Below are 21,343 nucleotides of genomic sequence, written 5' to 3'. Positions count from 1 at the left end.
GGCCAGTAGAGCATAAGCTGGAGGGGTCTGTGGAACCTCAAGGGAGGCACTTGGAAACTGACAGGCCTTCACATGGTCAAAACAAACAGAAATACAGATTTCAGTGTCCACATAGAATGTGAAGCACTGGACCTTCACACAGGCTGGTTTATATGCTGCCCCACTGTCTGCTGGAATGGCACAAAGACAAAAGCCAGCAGTTATAACACATACAGTGTGGCTCCCTGGTGCTGAGGAAAGAAAAGCAGAGAAACTGTCCATCAGTATGACACTGGGTCAGAAAGAGCTGGCATCAGATTTGGTGCACTTGAATGTGAGGTGTCAACAAGTCACTGGGCCAGGAGACCCAGCATGAAGCAGGACAGCTGAATTATCCTGAATTGGGGGTCAGGTGCTACTTCTGCACCTCCCGACTCCTGTTCCTGTCAGCTTCCTCCAGGTCTCTGCAAGGCCAGGCTTCTCATACTCACTTTCTAGGCCCTGGACCAAATGTCACCACTTCCTCTGAGATATGGCCCACTTCCCACCCCAACACATTCTCTATTTCCTCACTACTCTGCTTTCCAACATGAAACCACACTGAAATTATTTATTGACATGTCTAACATCTAAGTATGTTTCTTTTGTCAGGGCAGGGACTGAGCCGTCTTCCCCAAGCCTTTTTCTCTCTTTCCTACTCCTCTTGTCTCCAAAGACTTGAACAGAAGTGAAATAGCTCAACCTGTGTTGGGGAAGTAAAGAGCAGAGAGGGAAAAGAAAGAAAAATAATTGGCAAAATAGGACATCTACACAGTTTACCAAGCACATGAGCCTTGAGGAGAAGCTCACTGGGAAGGAGAAGCAGTCAGAAGAGGAAAACATGTCTACCCTAAAAGCAAACAGACACAAGAGAAGAGTATTTACTGTGCCACAGACACCAGAAGACAGCAGGCTGGGGGCATCTGCCAACAAAGAGCTTTTACATAAGTGGGGCAGAAAAAAAGTTGTCATACATGACCGAACGGTGGCTGATGATCTCACAGGAGCAATCTGGAGTGCAAAGATAGCGGTCTGTTTGCAAAGGGTTAAACCATGAGTGGGTGGAAGGAAATGAAAGATTTCAAGACATTTGGCAGCAGACTGAGGAAGTGGAGAAAGGAGGCCCCCCTGGAGCAGTAGTAAGAAGTGGGATCCTAAGTTCTTTTTCTTTTTTCAAGAGAGGATAAGCAGTCCGAGTTTAAAATCTTCAACTTCCTTTGTTACCATTCTAGAAAATCCAAAGTAATACAGACCATACCTAATGCCCATCTACCTCACAACCCAGCTTCTTTTTCCTCTCTGTATATTGTACAGGATATCCGTCCTACCTCAGAGGCTTTGCATATGCCGTTTCTTCTAGCCAGAAGTCCTTACGTGTGCCTGCATGTGTGTGTACATGTCTGTCAGTGTGTATGGCGGCCAGAAGCTGACATCTGATGTCTTCCTCATTCAATTCCCACTTTTTTTTAAACACACACACACACACACACACACACACACACACACACACACACACACACACAGGACAATACATAAGAAAGTCAGAAGACAATTTGCAGGAGTCAGTTTTCTTCTTCCACCATGTGGATTCCAGGTATCAAGCTCAGCTTTCTCAGGCAGCAAGAACCATGTCTACAGATGACACATGCTTCACACACTGAACCCTCCTCACAGATAAACTTTCCTAAACTCTTAGCATAGCCTCTTTCATCTTTCAGATCTTGGCGTACAAAAAACTCACTACCCAGATCCCACTCTCTTCTTACAGCTCCATCTCTGTCTTAAAGCCAACTATATACATCTCTCCTGGCACTCAGCAAAAACACCACAAGCACTTGTGTAACTGCTCAATTGCCGGAACCTAAAGGACAGAGTCAGGCCGACTTTGTTTTCACATATCATTATTTACACACACACACACACACACACACACACACACACACACACACACACACCCCTAAGAGCATTTCTACGGTGCTTGTACATCAGAAGTGGCCTACTTCCTAAAGCCACATCAAGAGGACTTACCATCTATGTTCAGGCCAATTGAACCTATGACCCTTCCCTTCTATGTCCAAACAGAGTAGAAGGTCTCTGTAAACAAGCAGTTGACAAGCTGTGTATATATTAGTGCCATCAGACATCAGTTGAGTTTCCCAATGAGGTAACACAGGCACAGTGGTCAGCAAGACAGTCAGAATTTTAGAGTAGCCCCAGCTGAACAAAATCAAGCAATATACAAATTTAGGCAATGCATATCTTTCTTTAGGCTAAGTTATGCAAATTAATCTTAAACGTCCTAAAAAATTATCTTTATAATGCAAATTGCATCTGCCTGCCTTCCTGGGTGGGGCCAAAAATCAGCTTAAAAAACAAGACTTTCCACAGGAAGATACATATTTAGCAGGCTCGCTTTCTCTCTCTTGCACTCTCGCCCTTGCGCTCTCTTCTCTCTCTCTCTCTCTCTCTCTCTCTCTCTCTCTCTGTCTCTGTGTGTGTGTGTGTGTGTGTGTGTGTGTGTGTGTGTGTGTGTGTGTGTGTCAGACATACCACCAGCACAAACTCTGAAGACATCATTTGACAAACAGGTCTGCCTGTGCCTCTCTGCCAGCAACCTACCAACACAAAAGATTATTTTAAATTCAACTAATTAAAAAATTGCTATAAATTATAGCCCCTCCATGGTCAGAGAAAATTATATTAGCAAGCAAGCCCACAGATATAATCATGGTTAATTGGTGAACTGTCAGTTCTAATAGCCTTAAGCCCTTTACAATGCTATTAAAAACAAATGACAGTTGCATTCATTACAAATTATTCTTATTTCTACTTTATGTAGTCAGACCAGCCTTTGGTTATCCAACATACCTGAAAATGTTACATTTAAAGTTTACTCTTTAAGTCTCTCCAGGTAGTCTTTCCACGGGTACAGGTTGCCACTCTTGCCCACTGCCCTCCAGACTTGAGGTTTTCTTTCTCAATCTTAAATGGGAAGACAAGAAAGGACTCAGCTACATGTACTGTGCTGTCAAAGCACAAGAATAGGGCTGGAGAGCTGGACCAGCAAACTAAAAGCACTGGCTGCCCTTCAGAGTACCTGGGTTCGATTCTAAGTGCCAACAGGGTGACTCACCGCAGCATGCAACGGGATCTGACCTCTGCAAGCTCCTGCACGCACACAATGCACATAAAATCACGAAGCAAAACACACATGACATACATAGTAATAAATAAATCTCCTTTATCAAGATGGCTGTTCCTACCACACATTCTTTTATTCTTTTCTTTCTCTCACTAAGGAGAGAGGAGGTTGTTTTTGTGTGCTTTCTTGCTGTTTTCCAGTCAGTCTCAGGCAACCTGGGCCTGCTCAAACTCTCTGTAGCTGAGAATGGCCTTGACCTCTTCTCTCCTGCCTCCATTTGCCAAGTGCTATGATTATAGGCGTACGACGCTACTGTGCCCAACTCATCTTAAATTCAATACACTTGTCCAACGAAAATATCACTAAGAATGAAATACACTTAAAGTATACATATATCTATGTGTGCACACACACAATTAGGAAAAAAGACTGTCTATAATTTTTTGGTTTGGGGTAGATCTTGCTTCAGGAGAGTATGATAGAAAACACAGAGCAGTAACTGTAGAAAGGGAAACAACAAATTAAATTCCTATCATTCTTTAAGCACCAAGGCTCCCTGGAGCATTATCTCCCTTATAAAATGTTTAATTTTGACATGATTTTACAAACAGGTCTGCCTGTGTCTCTACACTATTGGCTACAAACATGGACTCAAAAGTTAAACAGCACCTTTATGTTGGTCTTCCAAGACGCCCAGAACATTCCTCCCAAATTATATCTTGGCCAACTCCTACAGAAGTTACAGAAAAGCACCTTTCTAATTTTTCATTAAAAAAAAAAAAAAACAATTTATCCAGCATCTTGCATGCTGTCTACATAACATTCTGCATCAAAGGAAACTGTCTTGGTTAAGCACCAATACAATAAAATAATAGTAATAATAATAATAATAATAATATTATTATTATTATTATTATTATTTTACCCACTGTTAACAGAAATCTTTCAAAATACAATATATCAGAATATATCAGGCACTCTCTGGCATCTTCTGGGGACATGCCACACCATCTTTAAACATTATGAATATAGCTTGAGCTTTTAAAAAACTGACCCAAGCATATATTCTAATCATTTTGAAAAGTTAAAAAAATAAAACAATCAGAACAGTGTTACCTCAAAGTCTGTGCCTGCCGCTATATCCAAAATGCTTAGTAGTTCCTCAATCCTCAAATAGTCATAGAGGTTGATAGTGTCTCACCCCACTCTGTGGATAAGCAACAGTCATAACTTCTTGGGTTGGAGAGATGGCTCACTAGTTAAGAGTACTCCCAGAAGACTGGAGTTCAGTTCCCAGCACCCACAGCAGGTAGTTCAAACCCCCTGTAACTCCAGTTCCAGGAGATCCTCTTCTAGTTCAGTGCCATACATTCACATAGATATGCACATCCACATCAATAAAAATAAATCTTTACAGAAACAAAGAAAGGAAGAGGAGCAAGACTAAAATGCAACCAATAGATCTATTTTCTACTGGAGATTTAATAAACTGCCTGTCAGTCTCCTTCAGTTTGGGTTCCAGGCATGAGGGTCTTCCATAACAGTTGTTCTCAACCCATTCCCTCAGTAAAGAAAAGATCCCTCACTGAATTTCCATTCTAAGGATATACTTCTTTGAATTTGTCTTGAGAAATTCTGCAAACAGCTTCCCATCTTGTCTCTGCCCGCTACACACACAGCAGCCAGCCCCTAAACAAGGTGTATGGAACAGCCCCTTCAACTGCAGTTCCTTCATTTCCCTCATGCTCTACAACGCAAGCCTTCTGGCTGCCTTCCTTTACTAGTACCAGCTGCCACACTGTAGGGTGACAACTTCAAACTATAACACTGTTCACCCCAGGTCCCCTCCAGTGTCTCAGACCATTTACTCTGGTTGTGGTCTCACAGTGCTTTATCCTACTATTCCTCAATCACCAAGACAAAAATTAGCCTGGGCCTCCAAGAATATACCTCCTTGCCCATATTCCCTAACTATGTCTGTCTCTCGGGTTTTCAATCATTGTATTTAATCATGTATTTAATCATTAATTGACTTTAGAACCAGTTACATCATCAGAGAACTTGCTAACTTTAAGACAATTTAAAATGGGTTCTGCTGCACTTTAGGAAAAGCTTACATGAACTTCTTGCCACCTAACTTGACTCTAGGCATTTCCTGTTTCCTGGTAGAGTCAAGAACTGATAAATGATGGATAAATAAAGCATTTTTTTTTTGGGTGCTGGGTGAAGGAAAGTGTGGCCCAAGGTAAAAGCTGATCCTGTACAGAATTCAAGTGCCTCACAGTTCTTCCATCTGCTCGTTTCACCCAGAAACCTCAAATGTTCCCATCTTCCCCACTCATCCACTAGCCACAGTCCCTGACCTCTTCCTGTTCACAGACTCAAGAGTCTCTGCTTACAAGCTCACCCCAAACTGCCTCACCTCCTCTTGCTCTCTCCCAAGAAGTCTAGGCTCTAATCAGTGCATATGAACAAATCCATCACCCATCTTTTGTACATGCCCACCTCTGCTTCATGCCTTTGCTCATTCTCTATGTCTTCTCCACATCCCAGCCTGTATCAGAACACGGGAACTCACACTTTGAAGACTCTTCAAAACCACTGGATGCCAGAAGCAGTGGTGTTTGCCCTGAAGAGCAGCTATTGGAAGGCTAAAGCAAGAGTATTCCTTGAGCCCAGGAGCAAGAGCCCACTCCCGTCTTTCTGTGTAGAATGTACACACATTTTCATATCATAGGTCAATCTCAGGTGTTTTCTTAGGAGCCACCCACCTTGTATTTTAGGGCAGTTATCACAAAAACAAACCAAAAGCAATTCTAAGAGCCACAAGTGGTGGCATATACCTTTAATCCCAGCAGTTAATCCCGAGACAGACAGATTTCTGTGAGTTCAAGGCCAGCCAGAACTACATAGAGACCCTGTTTCAAGAAGGAAAAAAAAGACAGACGGACGGATGGACAGACAGACATATAGGACCCTTACTCAGACCTAGAGCTCACCTATTTGGCTAGCTTAGCTGGTCAGCAAGCATCAGCACTGGGATTACAAGCAGGCACACTACATCCAGTCTTTTATGGGTGCTGGGGATCAGACTCCGGTCCTTATGCTTGAACTGCAAGCACTTAACCTACTCAGCCACCTACCAACTCCACCCCATCACTTTTTTAAAAGCATCTGAGAAAGGCTCTGAGCAGGTCTAGCTCTCCCCAGAGGCCCCAATAGTCTTACATTTCACATCTGCTGCAGCACCAGTCGAACTGTAAAAGCTATGTATAGCAAGTTTATTTCCATATGGGCTGTGCTTTGGTCACCTGACAAGCACTTAGCAGGCACCAAGAGATGTTTGGGTATCAAGGGTATAAAAAAAGAATGAATTGATTTGTAATATACTAATAAATAAATAAATAAAGCAAGCTATTCTCTAATCTGCAGATTACAAAGGAGTCCTCTGAAAGTTTGTAGGAACATTCTACAACAACAAAATGAGACATTCATTCTACATGCATAACCACACCACCAAACCTGGGAACACACTCAAAGTTTTTCTACAAGTCTGCACATTCTATGAAGACAGGATTCCTATGTATTTTACTCCATTTATTCACACTCTATGACTGTTATTAGTAAGAGATCAATAAACACTTTAATAAATGGATTAACAAGCACACTAAGTAAACCAGTTATGTAGATTTAAAAAATCTCAACAAGTGTCAGCTGTCTTCTGACCAGAGTATACTTAAAAGAATTTTCCTGTTAGCTCCTATCTCTAATCCCAGCACTTGGGAGGCTTAAGGCAGGAGGATCACAAGTTTGAGGCCGCATGGTGAGTTCGAGACCACCGTGGACTAGAGGAAGACTCAGTCTCAAAACGACAATTAATGTTTCTTCCTTTTGTTCCTAATGCACATCTTGCTTTGGGACTAAGGGATCTACTCAGAGCACTGAAGAATGACCAGCTGTGAAGAACCACACATCGTAAAACAAATTAGAGGCATCACAAAAGGGAACTTAAGATTTTATCCTTTCCGACTGCCTCAAATGGCTAAAAGTGTGAGTGTACTTCAAAGGCAAAAGTATACACAGAAATCCTTTTCCTACCCTTGAAACCCCAGCATTATCAACACGACAGCTGTTTCAAACCAGGTTACCAGAAAGTCTTTGAGACCGGAAGCTACAGTGGCATACCTCGCTGAGGACAAGAAGAGTAAAGCAGAGGAAGTGACAATTGAAAGACTGAAGACAAAGCTTAGCACCAGCATATTAACACCAATGAGTCAATGTCCTTGTACCTTGCATTGCATAGGAAAAAAATCTCTCACGATCTCTCCCAGAGGTTGATGCCAAGCTCCTGAATCCAAAGGCTTGTCCTACCCCAGCCTCCCGAGCACGGAGATGACAGGGATGTCCCACACACACCTGGCATGGTCAGAGGTCTTTTAAAAGGTAGAGGGCTTCGTAGAATCGAGCAGCACTGCCCTCACCCACTCAGACACCAACAGCTCTGCCCCCTTCTGCAATAAGCTGCCTTCCAATTCTAGCCATGCCCGAAGGAAGCATGGTACGGCTGACTGCCTTTAAGTGGGAAAGGCACTAGAGAGCGTAGAGGATTTTTTTTTTCTCCTCTACTTACTACTTTATTCCATTTTCCCATTGTTCTACAGTGAGTTTCCTCCTTGTGAAAATAAAAAATAAGCTTTGTGATTAAAAGAGAAAGGGGGAACTGTATTAAAAAAAATTCTACCCAGAGAACTAAACATATTAAATAATCCCTTACTCGTCCCCCCACACAAAAACCCCTAACATTAAATCTGCCCTGCTGCTCCACACTCGGCAGACGCGCTTAGCCTCTTCTGCCCTGGCTTCCACTGTGTCTAACAATCCGTCTATGAAGTTTCTTCACTGCAGCTCTAGTTTACACGTCCTTGGGTTTTCACACGCTATGCTTACATTCCTTGCCTGACTTCTCCACAAAGGCTGCAAAATAACTAACCTAGGTGCTCTCGTTTCTCTCCAGAACAGGAAAGCTGGTGACAGGAATGAACCCCGATATCTCTTTTCTCACTTGGCACCCCTAAGCATGATCTCTCCATTTGAGCACTCCTGGCATTTTGACCCAGGTCAGACTTGGTTATAGGAAGGGCTGTCCTGGGCATTACTGAGTGTTCAAAAGTACATCTAGCTTCTACCCACTAGATACCACCTTCCGCAACAAGATGTACCTTCCAAAACTCCTCAGAAAACAGCAGTATCTCCCTCAGCATGAAACCAAGCTCTTAACCACTAGTCTGAAGGATTCATCGAGATTCCTTCAAGCACCTCTATCCTAGGGCAGGGCTCCAGGTGCCATTAAGCCACGGTACATTAGAGAACAGCAGAAGTCGCTTGCTCAACTAGATTCTGCTTAAATAATCCATTCCCTGTCTGCCTGAGACTTCCTGTGTGATTGCTTTTCAAATGATTTATTTTTATTTTTGTGTGCACTGGTGTTTTATTTTGTTTTGCCTGCTCGTATGTCTATGCGAGGGTGTCGGATCCCCTGGAACTGGGGGGGGGGGGGGTTACAGACAGGCGTGACCACCTGTTGGGAATTGAATCCAGGTCCTCTGGAAGAGTTGTCAGTGCTATTGACCACTCAACCATCTCTCCGGCCTCGTGAAAAGTATTTCTTAAAAATTTCTTTGTACAAATAACGCCTATCTAAGACAACGAATCTAGCAGCATATCGTCATCTCACTGAATTATACAGAATGTGTGTCCTCAGTGGGGAAAAAGAAAGCACAGAGAATCTGACAGAAAACACAGATCCTGCCTGGCCTTTGCTAAGCTGTAAATTGTTTCCAATTAGTGCAGTTATCTATAGTGTTCTCTGTATAAAAATCAGTTTAAATCTACATACATTCTAAGTAGTTGCTTCATTTATATTTCTCTCCAAATATGTATTTGCTACTTCAAGTTATTCAGAATGGTGTCTTTTGGACAGTATCAAAATCTGTAGCTGGAAATGTGCTGTTGAAATCAGTGCGTCTTCTTTAGAATCACTTCTGTTCATCAAGTCAAATCTCTTTAAACTGGTAGCCCTTACAGTTCTCTTTAAAAGCCCTGAGGTTAAGTTCCCTCATGTAATTTAAGGCAAGCACATTCCCGTAAAAGCAACCCTATCCTCAAAACTCTGTATTTTTCACTAGCTTTTTATAGCAGGTGCCCGAATTAAAGTATTTTTACAGCCTAACTCCTCCTAGCACCCTAAGTCTGTAAAGGGTGGATACCAAGTGGCCAGAAAGATAATGATCTTCCAGGTGAGACAAACTGATACTAACACCTGCTAAATTACAACAAAATGGAATATGGTTATATGTCAGGAAATGTATTAGCTATTGTACCAATATCTAACTTATTTTTGATTTCTAGCATCTTTTTCCAAAGCCAGTAAATGGTGTACAGTGAAATGGTATTGAAACAGAACTAGCTATATTCAACATAAAAGATAACAGAGAAATCTGAGCAACACCCCCCAAAAAACATTACAGCAGTGTAGACAAACTGAAATACAGTCTAAGTGCTTAGTTAATAGGATACACAGAAATAAGTTATGATTACTATTCGTAATGGTCACACTCCCTCTAGTATGATGTATCTGTTTCTTTCTACATTATCTAGATCCATACAGAAGAGGCATTTATTCCATTTTATAAAGCATGTTATACCAGAACTATCTAATTATCTATAATGCTGGCTGGAAGTCTCCATTCACCTTCACCACAAAGCACAAAAGAACAAACCGATCCTTCAATTAATATATATATATATGTATATATATATATATATATATATATATATATATATATGATGTTGAAAAACTGGAGCCAGGAATGAAATTACTTTCCACACAAGGCCCCAAATCTAATTTTTTACCTGGTACCCCCATATGATCTCTCAACTTGGGCACTACTGACTGACATTTTTGAACCAGCTCATAGTTGCTTCACACAGCCTCAAATTCCAGTACTTGGAAAACATCAGTCTCCACAATCAAAAGCAATAGGCAACAAAATGTGGTTTTTGGAAAGGAAAGGACAAAAATTTAATCAATGCAAAATGTTCATCTTTTTCTTTTTTTAAAAAAAATGTTTTTTACACCACACATGCCCACACATAACTCAAATATTTTCTCTTTAAACGGGGAAGGCAACACCCAAAGACTAGATAATTGTATCTAATTGTCTCAGCATTCTACTCATTTAACGACCCAAGTTTTTATGCCTCCTTCCCTGAAAGAAGTAATGGTAATTTTATACTACCGTAAATACCTGCGACTGAGCTCTATGTCTGGGGAGGAATTTTAATAGTACGGATACTGATGTATCCAAGCAGAAGCAGAAGACAAGTCACAGTCAGGAATTAAGACTATCAATTAGGCACAGTCTTGTCCCCGGGAAATCACAGAGAATACACTTCAGAAGGGGGCACACAGGCACCTGGCGATAACCACACCTCTGATTTAGTCTCTTTAAAGAACTCCCTTCGTAAACACGCATCCCAGGAGCTTGGGAGTGTCTCCAGAGGGGTGTCTACAGCTTCTGGACGACGGAGGCGGTCGCACAGAAGCGGAGCCAGGAGTTGAGGAGCCACAGACACCAGTCGCAGTTTCGATGAATCCGGTCCCTTCGAGCAGGACCTACAGTCGCCTCTCCCCAGTCCCTTCACCCATGGCCCTCCATCACGCTACGTTCCGGCAAGCTGAGGTTCGGAGTTCCCGGGCGCGCCCCCGCAGTCCCAAACCCCAGAAAGTCCCCCCCCCCAAGAGCCGACCAGGGGTGGACGCTGGCCACGACCCTCGGCGAGCCCTGCGGTCGGGCTGTTGCGGCGCCAGAGGCCATCGGCGCGCAGGCCGCGGGGCCATAAACAGGATGTCGGTGGCGCGGGCCGCTGTTAGCAGAGCGGCCCTCCCCTCATCTCCCGGCAGCCCCGCCGCCTGGAAATCCCCGCCCTGGCGGCCCCGCTGCCCGGTTCCGCGCCCCTCTCACGGTCCCCCGAGCTGGCCACGGCCGTCTCCACCTCCCCACCGTGATACTCACCACTTCCGTGTGCGCCGGGCCGCGCGGCTCCTTGGCGCAGTGTCTGTCTGGGTCCGGCGTCTGGCTGGCAACTCGGCTAGCCGTGCGGGGCCCGGTGTGGACACCCGCGGCTAAGGAGAGGCACGGAGAGGACGAGCAAGGCTGGGCGCGGACCCCGCTGCGCGTCAGCAGCTGCCGGCTACTCCGCGGCGGCGGCGGCCTGCGCTCCTGGACGCACCGGCGTCCCGCCCCTCCACCTCACGCCCCGCCCCCGACGGGCCCGCCCCTATTGACTACGCCTCCTTGTCTGGCCCACCTCCCGTGACGTCAGAAGCTGCTCCCACTGTGGGGCAGAGTCAAGACCCAAGCTTGAGGACCCTGGAGTCACCGCCTTCCCGCCACGCCCCCATCCGGGCTCGCTCTCCCGCAAGTGTCCCAGCTCGTTTCCTCTTACCAACTATCTTGTAAGAGCTGAACTCAAACTGGACTTACTGGCACAATTCTTTAATCCCAACACTCCGGGAGGCTAGAGGCAGGTGGATCTCTGTGAGATGTCCTGTCTCCCCACTCCCACCTCTACCCCTACCCCCCCAAAAAAAGAAAAGATGAAAAGAAAAAGAAAGTGTGAACTCACAAAGGGAATAAGAATTTGCTCGCTGAAGCGACCTGTGCCCTTGAAGGCATTAGCTCCTGCCCTCTTGTGTTTACCTCTGCTTCATCCCAACCACTCCACAGGAGGGTTCCAGAAAGACTTGCCTAGCAAGAACGAAAGTCACTTTGCCAGTTGCTGTGATAAAATATTTCAAAAGCAATTAAAGGAAGAAAAGGTTTGTTACACCATACAGTTGGAGAGAATACAGACCATCATGATGAGAAGTCTGATGACAGAAACTTGAAGTGGAGAGTCACATTGCCTGCATGCTCAGGAAGAAGAGAGGATGGATTCCCGTGTTAGCTTCTTCCTAGATATTAAATCCAGGACCGCAGTTGATGGAATGGTTCTGCCCACAGATGAAGTAGATCTTATCTCCGTTAGTTACCCTAATCTAGATAATTCTCAAGGGCATAGCCAAGGCGATAGACTAGTCTACAGAATCCCTCACAGGACTGTGCAAAGCAAGTCTTCTAGGAGATCCTAATCTAGATAATTCTCAAGGGCATAGCCAAGGGATAACCTAATCTATACAACAACTCACAGGAATGGCTGGTCTTCTAGGCGATTCTAATTATTGAATTGACAATTCTATCGTAAGGACTTAACCAGAAACGAAACCTCGGGCTTCCACAAGTTTCTTCAGGCCCAGGCTGCATTCTGTGTAAGAGTAAAGGAGCAGGAGAGAAAAGCTATGGGAAAGAGTAATAAGAATTAACATCCACTGATACCTAATCTGTGTCCAGGGCTTTTGATTTTTCATTAATCATCTTTCACAGTAGGTTTGTTTAGTCTTATCCTACCCACAAAAAAAGAAAGAAAGGAAGGAAGGAAGGGAGAAGAAGAAGAAGAAGAAGAAGAAGAAGAAGAAGAAGAAGAAGAAGAAGAAGAAGAAGAAGAAGAAGAAGAAGAAAGTGTAGCTCTCAAGTGTCTTTGATTCTGGCTTCTTAAACTTGTAGGGTACTCACCAGAGAAGACTGAACAGACGTGGGTTTAAGCCTATAGAAGGACATTCTTAACTGACCAGCAACTACACTAGGTGTTCAGGATCCCAGTGTAGGCCCAAGCCTTTCTCAAGGTGAGCTATTAAGCACAAAAACCATGTTCTGTGATGATACACTTCAATTAACAAGAATAGCCAGAAGCAGAACTACAGATGCAAGGTTAGTACACTCAGAGACTTTCCCAGAACTATGGCCTTTGATGGTCTTTGTTTTCATGTTGGGCAGATGGTAGTGTCTCTGTGGTGAGTTTTACAGATTGAATAGCACTTCCATCATGGAGTCAGTTGTGCTAAGGTCTAGCACCCTGTTACAAACCTATGGTTCTTCTCATGATTTAGTGTGAGGGTGCTCACAAAATTGTCATTAAGTAAAAGGTTTCTAAAGTGTGTGACAGCCCAAAGTTGATTTAGAAATCAAGCATAATGAATCTGAGGTATTTCTAGCCATGCCTACCCATCGTGTCCAAATATGTCACTGCAGCCTTGCTTCTGAACACACAAGAGCACTTCTACCTGTAAGTATGGTCACAGCACACACTGCCAGCAAACAATGCCTGAAGCACTGTGTCCCAGGTCCATCTCTTATGAATTGTACTATCTATTTATCTATCTATTACTATATATGCATATATATACATATATAGAGAAAGTTTGCCGTTCTTCTAGAAACATTTGTTATGACAAACACTTTGAGTAGTATTTCTCCTCTTGTTCCACACCATGCATCCGACTGTATATGTTTGGACTGAATTCTGTTAAAATAATTTTTTTAATTGGCTGATTAGAGGCTGAGGAGATGGCAAGATTGTCACCAGTCCTGACAATCTGATTTAATCCCCAGAACCCACATCATGAAACAAAAGATCTGACCACCAAAGTTGTCTTTAAACCTCCATGAGTATGACATCACACATGACTCCCCACCACCACAAATAAATAAAAGTTAAAATTAAAGTCCTATTTCACACACACACACACACACACACACATGTTTATTGTGTTTTGACTTTCAATTAGGACAGAACTTCCAGCAATTTCTGAAATGACATAAACATACTTCTGTGATTTCGTGTTATTTGTGCAAAGTGGCATTCTTAGCATCGATGGTGATACAGACAAGTGTCCATCAGCTCTGAAAGACATCGAAGGTGCTTGAGTTTACAGCATCGACTATTCAGCCAAGAGTCAATTCACATTAACAAGACAAAACAAAACAGCAAGCAAGCACGTATGTTTTGATTAGTCTTCATCAATTTGATTGAAACTACAGTAATCTAGGAAGAAGGGACGTCAGTTGAGAACCTGCCTCCCCCAGATTAGCCTGTAGGCAAGTGTGTGAAGCATTTTCTTGGTTAATGATTGATGAGAGAGGACCAGCCCTATGTAGGCAAGACCCCTATGCGGGTGACCCCGGGTGGAATAAGAAAGCAGACTAAGGAAGCCATAAAAAGCAAACCAGTGAACAGTGCTCCTCAAGGCTCTCTGCTTGTTTCTTGCCTCTAGGTTTCTGCCTTGACTCTCCTCGTACTGGACTCTAATAGGTAAGCTAACATAACCCTTTCCTCCCTCATGTTGTCTTGAGTCAAGTTTTTTATCATAGCAAAGAAAACATCAGTCTGATTAGTGAGAAAACTCACTTTTTTTCATTGATAAATGATAAAATTTTATATATATAATATCAAAAATATTTTTAAAATGCAAGTCTTTATTGTCTGTGACCAGTAAATATTTGAAATAGCTAAATACATAGATTCATAGATCCTTAGATCGATATGGTTGCATGGAAATTTTCTCAGGCAAAAGGAGTTTACTTGGGGGCTGGAGAGATGGCTCAGAAGTTAGGAGCACTGATTGCTCTTCCAGAGGTCCTGAGTTCAATCCCCAGCAACCACATGGTGGCTCACAACCATCTGTAATGGGATCCGATGCCCTTTTCTGGTGTGTTTTGGGACAGACAACTACAATGTACTCATATCCATAAAATAAATTAATTCTTTAAAAAAATTAGTTTCCTTGTGGGGAAAAAAAGTTTGAGAAACCCTCCCTAAAACAAAATTATTCAGGGCAGAAGAGGTGGGTCAGTGGTTAAAAGCACACTGGCTGATCTTCCAGAAGTCCCAGGTTCAATTCCAAGCACCCATATGGCAGCTCACAACTGTTTGTAACTCCAGCTCCAGGGGATACAACACTCTCACACAGAACTCTCACAGAGACATACATGCAGAAAAAAAAAAAAACACCAATTCACATAAAACAAGTAAATCATTAAAACAAACAAAACCAAAACAAACAAACAAGATTATCCTGGAGTTAAAAGTCATCCTGACTGGACAGTGGTAGTGGCCTTTAATCCTAATACTTGAGAGGGAAAGACAGGTGGATCTTCATGAGTTCAAGGTCAGCCAAGTCTACAGAACAAGATCCAAGACACCCAAAGTTACACAGAGAAACCCTGTCTCAAAACAAAACAGAACAAAACAAAATGAGTCATACTCATGTCTGTCTACAGGCAAATCTTCATCATTTTCTGTGCTGCGTATCTATCTAGTCAGCTCAGTTCTCTGCATCCCCACTATGTGGTCCAAGTCACCACCCTTGTTCTCTTGAAAAACCACAATCCATTGGTGTGATTTCACTCTAGCCCCTCAATTATTTCTCCAATGCATACTTTTAAATGTTTGTATCCTTCTACTCTTGTGTTCAAGCCACTCCAGCACTTCTACCTAAAATCCTCCCCGGCCATGTGTGTTCAGAGTTCTACACCTTCACATTACTGCTGACAAGGACTGCACCTCTAACCCTGTTAGATCCTCCTTGATGTCTTAGGGGTTCTGAGAAAGGTATAGTGTGGAGGAGAAAAGAGCATTATAAGCTAAAGTTATTGGCTTTTAGGTTCAACCTCCACCCTTAACCTCCTGTGCTTCTCTAAATGATTTGTGGCTTACCAATAAAAGGTGAGCGGCAGACTAAATGACTTCCCATGTGCCTCTAGAAGGAGACGAGCTGTCAAAAATCTGGGTGGATCAAACAGGAAGGCATTAGGCCTTGGCACCTGTACTGTAAGTGCTGATGTTCAAGTCTTATCTTGCCCGCCATACTGTGAACACCTTAAGGCTGTTTGCAAAACTTTCCTTGCCTGTTAAACAGGGATAATGCCTTCCTTGTACTGGTTTTGCTAGAGAATTAAAGTAATATGTGCCCGGCATGTGGCATGGGTAGAGGAAATTGCAGTGACTTGATTTTATCTGTGCCATAAGGAACAGATAGACACGACATGAACTCAGACACACGCATAGGAATGAGCTGGCCTTGACTTAGCTGGCATCATGATTATGAAGGTAGTTCTCCCAGGATGAGGTTTAGCCATTGCAGCCTAAATGTGCTGATGTCTTCGAGTTCCCCAAATTCAGGAAACTCAACATAATTTTGTGGTAGTTGGGGAAGCGTGTTTGCTCTCTCCTCCGAATAGCAGAAAAAAATAGATGAACTTGGCCTTTTGTTTTGCTCTGTCTGTCTGTCTGTCTGGTCTGTTTCTTGAGACAGAATTTCATTATATAATCCTGGCTGGCCAGGAACTCACTTTGTAGACCAGACTTGGACTCTGCTTCCTGAGTGCCAGGACTTACCATGTGAGCACTTGGCTCGGTCTCCTATTCTTTTGTGTCTTATTATTTTGTTTTTTCATTGTGGCCCACTGAGCTTAATTCCCGTCGTAGGAACCTAGGTTGGGAGTCATTAATTGAAGCCTGGGTACTTTAGCAGTGGCTACTGCACTGAAGAAAAAGACTCATTCTCCTCAACAAACCTGTTAAGAGTTATAAAGCTGCTCATGAAGTGGACTCCAAAGAGGGCTTCCCTAAAACGATATCCATTCTTCTGTCCCAGACAGGATTCAAAGAAAAACAGACTTTCTGACCTCTAAGTGCTCTCAGGAAAAGTCTGCTCTAGTTCTTTTTCTCTTTGCTGGGACAAAATCCCTGACAAAGGCTACTTAAAGAAGGACAGATTTGTTTTGCCTCACAGTTTGAGAGTATGGCTCGCTGGGTTAGGCGGCAAGCCTGTGAGGTGGCTGGTCACATTGTATCTACCGACAGGAAGCAGAGCCAGTGAGAGGATTAGTCTCATTGTATCCACAATCAGGAAGCAGAGACCAGGAATGCAGGTGCTCAGCTTACTGCATCCCTTCTGTGTAGCTTGAGACTGGAATGGTGCAGCTCACAGAATGGGTCTTACCGGGTAAACTAGAGATTCTCAATGTGTGGGTTGCATTCGACCCCTTTGGTGGTTAAATCACCTTTTCACAGAGATAGCCCAAAACCATCAAGAAACACAGATATTTACTTTCCAATTCATAAGATTAATAAAATTGCAGTTATGAAGTAGCAACAAAAATAATCTTATGAATAGGGGTCACCACATGAGAAACTATATTAAAGGATCCAAGCATTTGGAAGGGTGAGAATCACTGAGCTAATCTAGAAATTCTCACACTCCCAGAGGTTTATCTCCTAGGTGGTTTTAGATCCTGTCCAGTTGACTGTCAAGGAGCAATTCAGTGAACATAGAGAAGTCAGAGACCACATCTTCCACCAGCCATAGGACCTAAGAGAACACAGTATAGTGGTGCTGTGTGGCTGAAAACCGTGAAAAGATAAGTCTTATGCAAAAACTTTTATCCCCTCCCCCAAAAAGTGATTTAGACAGCTATAAACAGATTTATTTTTAAGCGATCTCTTTTTTTCTTTGAAGAATCAGCCCAGGGCAGGTTTCTCAACCTTAGTATATGTTGGGCCTGGGAATGCCTCTCAGGAAAGGACTATTTTATGCATCAGTAGATACTTACCAGCATCTCGGATATCTGCTTTCTAGTTACCAGAAATGAAACCCGCCCTCACTCTCTCTACCCTCTAGCTCTGACTCTCCTCCTGCTCCAGCTGTGGCAACCAAATACATCTCCAGAAATCACCTAATGTTCTATGTGGGTCAAAATTGTCTCCTCTTCTACTTGAGAAGCACTAAAATGGGGATAATATGGACAATGGATTAGAAGGCATGACCAATTTCACTAGGAAATCATCAAAAACAGTAGTAATAACCATCCAAACATACATACACAATTCCACACACAGTTTCACTCCAAATAGCATTTGCTCATTAATCTATTATCATGTCAAAATCATTATCAAGGTAACAATGGCAAACAATGATGTTTTCTATTAAAAGGTTGTACAGAAAAAAGAAAAACACTCAACAACGGAGACTCTGTTGTGCAAATCATAAAAACTAAGCGCTGGAGAGATGGCTCAGCAAACAAGAGCCTGCTCTTCCACAGGACCCAGGTACAGTTCCTAGCCACCATGTGGTGGCTCACGGTCATCTGTAACTAGAGCTCTAGGGGATCTGACACCTTCTTCTGACCTCCACCAGCACCAGGTGTACACATGGCACACAGGCATATGGCATACATGTAGGTGAAACCCTCAAACAAATGAAAATAAATTTAAAATATTTTTGTTTAGTTATAAAGAGTTAGAAGCTGAAGAAAAATAAAGCTACCCACATACTCACAATTCAACATAAATATGGCCTCTCCTCATTATCAGTCCATTAAGCACATTTTACATCTATGTATACTCACGGATACATATAATTCTACATTTTCTTAAACTTCAATTTACAAGCATATGGTCATGCTTCTGTGTATCATCACAACTAATGCACCACCGTAGGCAAGTAGCTTTTAAACACCAATTATGAAATGTAATATGTAAATAGTCACTTTCAGAGAGATTCACAGAAAAAAAGTTATTGGGTTAAATGGGTTACACCGTTTTAGATTTTCCCGATCATAGGTTAATACTGACAAATTATGCAGTTTTCACAAATGTGCCATGCTCTCAAATACACAGTGTCAAGTTCAGCAATAGTGAGCATCCTGACTTGTAAATGGCTTGCATCTTTATCATTTTAAAAAGAACTTTTTTGTTTGATTTTGGAGTTTCCCTGATTATTAAAGAGATCGATAATTATGTATTTTCTCACTAATGGCCCACTTTCTAAAGAGTTTACTTTATCCAAGTCTACACATGTGAGGACACTGGTCACATATCATCTGCCTCTTTTCTTATCCCACAGTCTTTTGGGATGTAGCATGCCATGTCAACTTATAGTGAGTAAAGAGACTGGGACATTTAGGCATTCAGTTTTTTCAGCATACTGTTTGTTCCCTAAGACATTGTTTTTGTGGCTGGTCCCCTTTCCTTACTGTCAAGTATGGTAGAGTGCTATAGGCTGTCAGACATTCTTTGGGGTTTGCTGGTCTTTGGTTAGCTCTGTGGTTTCTGCTGAGATTCTTTAGAAAAACGATCTCGTCGACTTAGATGAGATCATTGGATATAGCAGATACTAAGTATCGACGATGTGCTACCTGTTGTTCTGGACTACAAACACTGAAGTTCGATAGGACAAAAGGTGTTCCTTAGGGCTGGAGAGATGACTTGTGATCCATTAAGAACACTAGCTCTGCTCTTGGATCCAGGTTCAGGTCCTAGCATCCACATGGCTATTCACAACCTTCAGTAACTCAGTTCCAGGGAATTTGACACCCTCTTTTGGCCTCTATGGGGACCAAGCATATATACAGTGCAAGCATATATACAGTACAAGCATATATACAGTGCAAGCATATATACAGTGCAAGCATATATACACATGTAGGCAAACACTCATAGACATAGAAAAACGTCTTTTAAACGTTTATTTATAGAAAGTGTATTAGATACCAAAGAAAGTCTACAGAATGTTTTATGTCAGCTTGACACAAGCTAAAGTCATCTGAAAGGAGGGAATTGTTAAGAAAATGCCACAAATCAGGCTATAGGCAAGCCTATAGGGCATTTTTGGGGAGGGGGGTTCTTTTTTCCGGAGCTGGGGACCGAACCCAGGGCCTTGCGCTTCCTAGGCAAGCGCTCTAACCACTGAGCTAAATCCCCAACCCCTGGCATTTTCTTGATTACTGATTGATGGGAAAGGGCCTAGCCTATTTGTGGACAAGGCCATCCCTGGGCTGGTGGTCCTGGGTTATATAAGAAAGTAGGTTAATGAGAAAGCCATGAGGAGCAAACCGGTAAGCAGCCCCCTCCATAGCCTCTGCATCAGCTTCTGCTTCCAGGTTCCTGCCCTGCTTGAGTTCTTGCCCTGACTTCTTTCGATGATGGACTAAGATATGGAACTGTAAGCCAAATGAACCCTCTCCTCCCCAATGTGCTTTTGACGATGGTGTTTCAACACAGCAATAGAAACCCAAAGAAGGCAAGTGACCTTTGTCAAAGAAAATCATTGAAACAACTAAGTGCCCTAACGAGCTGCAACATGTTGTCTCCCACCTTGGCCTAGGAACCCTGGGATTATAGATGCCCGCCATTGTCGTTCAGATTCACATGAGTTCTAGGGATTCGACTCAGTTCCACACACTTTCAGGGCAAATACTCCATCCGCTCACTGAGCTATCTCCCAAACCCTCATCAGGTTTTTTCTTTGTATGTTTGTATGCTTAAATTAACAGCCTCTTTCTCTCATCTCACCATTAAAACACAAAGGAAAGTAAAATCAAATGCTATTTTTTTAACCACCTAACTAACCTTAGCTGGTTACTAGTCGTGTCTTTTCATCGTACTTACTGAACCATTATGTCAACTTCATCTGTGCTACAGAAATGATTAGACTGAGAATTCTTCCATTGCTTAGTACCATACAAACAGTGGGCCATTTAAGTGTTTGATAGCAGATTGAAAGTAAGAGTCAAAGGGTTGTGGGTGCCCCTTCCTCTCAGTAAATGTTTGCTGGGCGAGCATGAGTTCAGAGTTCATAACTCATTAGTAAATCCAGCTTTGGTATGTGCGTGTGTTGGAGACACATACACTTATATACATAAATATTGTATGGGTCGTGTCTAACTAAGTAAGTAAACCTAACGAATGTTAATAAAAACTTACCTTAAAGGCACCATGCACAGCAAGTAATAAAAGTTCTAAAGATATTCACTGAGTAAATCATTGAAAGAGAAAGATGAAAAGCCAGTGAGTCAGATGTATGCGTGACTGTGAATACTCATGCTAAAACTTTCTGGACCAAAAAAGGGCATGCCATCATTACCGTGAATTTGGCATGTGGCTAAACCATCAAACTTCTGCTTGAGAAAAGCTTGAATAGGAATTAAGGAGAACTTTCTCAGCCCATCTCTGTAAGACGGGAGGTTCATTCTTCTCTGCTTGACACTCCATTGGCTCACCCTCAGCCTAACTGCCACAGGCTGAGCAATCGTGGTGACATTGTAGCAATCTGACTAGAACATGAACTTCAGCTCAACCCTGGGACAGCCTTGCACCCCTGCAGTTTCCCCCACTCCTCTTCAGTGTCACAAGTCAGATTCTATTCAGCCTGTTTGTCCCATGAGACTATTAGGAAACCAGGCT

The 21,343-nt window shown here is 42.8% G+C and overlaps 1 protein-coding gene and 1 pseudogene across 1 annotated transcript in view; one reads left to right on the top strand and one right to left on the bottom strand.

Moving 5' to 3' along the window:
• Nucleotides 1-11,471, bottom strand: part of Jak1 (Janus kinase 1) — a 106,790-nt gene extending 95,319 nt beyond the window's left edge. Inside the window, exon 1 of the mRNA XM_032901765.1 lies at nucleotides 11,236-11,471. The gene's annotated coding sequence lies outside the window, so the exon portion shown is untranslated. The remainder of the gene's footprint in view (nucleotides 1-11,235) is intronic.
• Nucleotides 11,472-16,179: 4,708 nt separating this feature from the next.
• Nucleotides 16,180-16,333, top strand: LOC116890622 (annotated as a pseudogene).
• Nucleotides 16,334-21,343: the final 5,010 nt, after the last annotated feature.

This window comes from Rattus rattus, chromosome 1, assembly GCF_011064425.1.
Source record: "Rattus rattus isolate New Zealand chromosome 1, Rrattus_CSIRO_v1, whole genome shotgun sequence".
In the NCBI taxonomy this organism is placed as follows: domain Eukaryota; kingdom Metazoa; phylum Chordata; class Mammalia; order Rodentia; family Muridae; genus Rattus; species Rattus rattus.
The sequence above is the reverse complement of the archived record's forward strand: the minus strand, read 5'-3'. Positions and strand labels throughout refer to the sequence as shown.